General features: G+C 32.9%; 2 long non-coding RNA genes across 2 annotated transcripts; both read right to left on the bottom strand.

The window, feature by feature from the left end:
- Positions 1-2,130: 2,130 nt before the first annotated feature.
- LOC142642110 (uncharacterized) lies at positions 2,131-3,151 on the bottom strand. The gene is made up of 3 exons (XR_012845588.1): positions 3,050-3,151; positions 2,364-2,485; positions 2,131-2,189 (listed from the first exon to the last, which is right to left on the bottom strand). It is a non-coding gene; the product is annotated as an uncharacterized LOC142642110 (long non-coding RNA).
- A 313-nt stretch (positions 3,152-3,464) lies between these two features.
- On the bottom strand, positions 3,465-4,582 carry LOC142642108 (uncharacterized). The gene is made up of 4 exons (XR_012845587.1): positions 4,468-4,582; positions 4,212-4,291; positions 3,658-3,743; positions 3,465-3,563 (listed from the first exon to the last, which is right to left on the bottom strand). It is a non-coding gene; the product is annotated as an uncharacterized LOC142642108 (long non-coding RNA).
- Between the last annotated feature and the right edge of the window lie 414 nt (positions 4,583-4,996).

Genomic DNA, 4,996 nt, shown 5'->3' on the forward strand with positions numbered 1-4,996 from the left:
TTTGATTAGGAATTTAGAATTGCCCTTCAAAGATGGTATAGTTGTGTCCCAAAACTTTGCATTTCAAACGCTGCCATAATACTTGCATTTACCGCTATAAGCTTTGAGAATATTGCTTATGTAACAAAAACTCCCTCAAGTTTGGTAGCATCAAAATTCACCTTCAACCATTTATTAGGAGGGGAGGATTTCATTAAGAGCCTTGTAGTCTTATACCTCAACTGATAAAAAAAACTTACCACAACGAGATAGGGGAGAGATAGGATGTATGAATTTTTTTGGGTAATGATTATCACACACTATCATGTAAGTTATAATTGTGTTTTCAAAGAGACCGTGTAACGAGATTTTCCTTAATTTTCTTTGCCATATGCAAAGAGTTATCACACATTATGCTTGCGCATTAATAGGTCATGTGACAAAGTCATATTAATTTTAAAATGGGTAATATATACATATTTTAATATATTCAATAAACTCTATTAAAGTATCAATTTGCTATTATTAATATATTTTGATATACTTATAATTTTGAGAAAGCCATGCATCACACGAACATAATACTAGTAAGATTTAAAAATTGAACAAAGCAAAGCTCCTTTTTATTGGCCTACTAAATCCTATGCTACTGATATGGTGCAGTTGGAGGAATCCCTTCTTCTTTAGCAAAGCTTATATGTGATGATTTCCGCAATATACATCAATATTATCCATTGTGAATATTATCATTGATTTGCTTGAATTATTATTGCTTTTAATCTTCCATCTCACGGTCCTACCTTAAAACCGAATCTCAAGCATGACTCAATCAGCAAGTTCGGTTTGGCAAAACAAGCAAAATGAAGGCTGAAGCCTTAAAATTCTTAGATGTAATTGATCAAAAAGGTTTCACAGATGAAGCTTCTCAAATCATATACCAACACTTGAGTAAACTTGTCATTGTAATTTTACAAAAAAAGTCGAAGCAAACACTGGAAACCATAATTGTTCAATTACTGATCTTGAATTAATCATAACTTTAAAATACAGGTATATAAATCATCATAGAGCAGAGAGGTGAGGCATTTATGTTTGCTTCCCAACAGTATGTAGATATACAGAGACGATCACCATGCTGAAAGCAAGAGAAAACATAACTACTAGTTAAAAACAAGTAATTAAGAGTCAACAGAAAAATGACTGAGATGTTCATAATATGATTAAAGAATACATAGGAGGGAGATGAACCATGTAACCAGAATTAACATACACTGTGCCAAAGATGACGGCATATGAAATGTCAAATGCAAACAAATAGTATGAGACAGATGTTGTGAAAAGCATTGCCACTGAAGTAGAATACACCTGCACAACATGGGGAAGCTAATAAAAATGGGAACTTCAATCACAAAGTGCAGAAAATGTTTGTAGCAGGATGGTAACTTATGCTTCTTTTGAGTAATACAATTATAAAGACGAATTTATCTGCGTAAAGTGCTGGATTATATGTATGTACATGTACATATATGTATATAATAAAAAAGAATGCCACTCAATGTACACAAAGGGCATACAACAGGTACACAAAATTAAACATGGAAAGTACAATGATCAAGTAAATCAGGCAAAGAAGCAAAAGAAAATACACTTGAAGCATTTATCCACTCAAAAAAATTTTGAGGAATAATAAATTCACGTAAACGCATTTCCCTTACTTATCTTCACAATATTGTCAGCATACTTCATTACCACGAATACAGCTAGGCCACTGCACAAAAGCAGCATTTCAATCAGTCCATGGGCAATTGGATTTTCAAGACAGCCTAACAAGATTTTATATATTTAATTATTGACGTTTGATAGAAAACTTTCTATCTTGACCAAAGATAACAGCATTTGACAAAAGTTAAAATCATAAAAGCATAACCATGCACCCTTCTAACATGTGCTGAAATATTGATATATAGTGTCAATTAATTTTTATACTATTCCCTAGAATCACAAATTGAAGTTGTATAGAATAACTATAAATAAATACAAATTTACTAAATCACAAGGGATATCTTATTACTGGGAGCGAGAAATTTACGACAAAACTAAAGCATGCAAATAAGCTACATTTTATGAAACCAAATAAGATATTAAAGATACCTTAGCACTTGGTTGAGAATCATGAGAACTGCAATAAATGAGTATCCATAGAAGAATCCCTGAACAATAAAAACAATAGCTTCTATACTAAAACTTCTTCAATTCTAATCAGAAAAGAAGAATATTCCACATCTAAGGCAGTAAAGAATCTTTTAAATAATGACTTCACAGGGGGAAAATGTAGAGGATAGACCAATTGTAAGAGGAGAATCAGAAACAAAGACTAGAATTACTTGTTCATCACCGCATCAAAATCTTGGGTCACTATAGCAACAGTGCTAAATCCAATTCCAAAGATGTTCGAAGAGAAATTTTGTACATTTATGTTTCTTGAAGGACACTTTTTCATTATCACCTGTGAATCATAAGCAAGATAATTAACAGAACAGTTATCTAGATCACTCTAATGAGAGTTTTCACTTTTTTAACTCAGTGGATCACTAAAAAACTTCAATCAGTCTTACAAAATCTATCAATTAACAAAATTTAACCCAATCACTGATCAAGTTATGTTGGGTTAGGATTCAAATGGTGACTAAATGACAGACATGAATAGTAGTTCTGAAGAACTAGAGTGCAAACTGTGTACTTAAAAAACTCACTTCAGTGTACACTCTTGCCAAACCACTTAGGAGTGCCATGACATGCAAAGAAATCACCCCCATTATGATAACAAGAACATTAAGCTATAAAATGTTTTCCTCTATTTTTTATTTTTTCTTCATTGATGTATCAAGAGTGTCTAAAATTTTGGTTAACTCACAATGGCCATCACCCAACCTTGAACAGGAGTTTGAAAAAATCTAAACTGCAAAATCAATGTCATTTTCTAAGGCATAAACAATAAGTTGAAAGTAGGAAAAAATTGAATTTCAAGAAAAGATTTACAAACAATATAGTTGTGTGAGCAAAGCCTTACCTCAGCTTTATCTGAGACATGCCACACCCAACACAAAGTAAAATTATAGCCGCCCATTGAATATTGCTTAACCTGAAAGAATACATAATTGGAACGCAAGGCTCCATAAAAATTTTGCGGTCATAATTGGTTTGGCTAAAATTCTTAGTTTGTTTAAATTAGCTTTTTTCGTTAATCTTTCACTCTCCATCCTCAGACACGTAGCCCAAGAGCAGCTGAATTAGTACATATGTTCATGCTCATGGATGCTTTTCACATTCCCAAGATTTCTATGAGTATCAACGAGATGACATGTAAACCAAATGAGTGTTTATCACTCTTCCATTTTCATTGTATTTTTTAAGGGGCTTTTGCAAACATTTTCCATTATGAAATGAAAAAAAAATCCAATGTAAATGACGGTAAGGACTTACTCCTTCTTAAGTATAATTCTATACATAACGCCAGTACTAATAACATTCAGATTCTTCAGTATTTGATAACCCGGGGCATCCGCATGCTCAAGGATGTAGTACTGCAACATAAAAGCGAAGAATATGCATTAATCAAATTTCAACAAGCAAGAATACCAATGGAATTGTGACTACCAAAAATAAAAACATGATTACCACGACTACCCTGGAGCAGATTTTTTACTAGGTAAAGTAATGCAGGAATGGGGTATACAATAACTTCATCCAATGTTGTACTCAACCTAGTTCAAAGGCAGAACAAGAAACAATAATAAATACATATGATTGGAATAAGAATGTGAACTTCAAAATAAAAACACAGTTAAATAACTGGGATGAAACCAAAATGTGCACTTCTTCCTAGATATGGTGAAATCATTTTGTGTAATATGCCCTCCTAAAATCCTGTATATGTCCAGTGTATACAACCTATGTGAGATTGACATGTGGGCCCCACAACAGTCTTACATAGGTCTTATACAACCGGGCATATAAGATACGTTCTAAGGGTCAGAGTGAGCTCTACATGTGGGTCCTACAGATGGGATCCACCATTATGTGAAGCACATTGAGTATACAGAACCATTTTTCTGGAATATGATAATTCATAATTCCAACTTAGTTTTTGCTAAACGATAATTCCGACTTAATGAGAGCATTAAATCACAAGTTTTATGAAAACTTAGCATAAAAAAACAAACAAGGAATACCTGTTATCTTCAGTAACACCTTCACTTCTCCATATTCTTGCCAAGGCTAAAAGTGATAACCCACATTTCAAAGTCTCCACCTAATTCAATAAAAAGAGGAATTAAATCTATACCCATTTTTGATTACCTTAAAAAAAGGACATATATCTATTCATTCGATAGCTAGGATTTGAACTTGAGACCTACCAAACTGAATGTTAAACATAAATTACACTTCGAATGTTTCTATTTCCAAAAAAATTATAATTATGCTTACCATAAAATTTGAAGTGGTAATACTATAATTGTACTTGCCATTTCTCTTAGACCTCACAATAAGTATGCTTTTGCGAACTCGAAAGAAGTGTCAATGCAACTATCACAATGATCCTATAACAAAAGAAAATTTTTTTTTTATATAATTTACTTACTAATCTCTCTGAATTACAACATGGGTTTTGCTTAGAATTTGAAAAAAAGAAAGAAAAAAAAAACTCATGCTTGAGCTTCCATTTGGACCAGTCAAAGGTGGTACCTCCCAAAGTGGGCACATTATTAGTCACTGAAAGAGCATTCCGGCCATTGCCATCTTCATCATTTTCCCAGAAACAAGAACTAACAAATAAATAAATTGATGGGGTATATGGAGTATATATGAGTGAAGAGGTAAAGGAACCTGCAACATTGAGTTTTGTGTATTCCGTGTCTTCAGTATCTCTCCGTCTTAGATTCTATTATGAATTTGCATTGCCAGATATGATGTGATCATAAGCGTTTGCGCGTGTGCAAAGGCGCGTTCTCTCAAT

This window comes from Castanea sativa, chromosome 7, assembly GCF_040712315.1.
Source record: "Castanea sativa cultivar Marrone di Chiusa Pesio chromosome 7, ASM4071231v1".
NCBI lineage: Eukaryota > Viridiplantae > Streptophyta > Magnoliopsida > Fagales > Fagaceae > Castanea > Castanea sativa.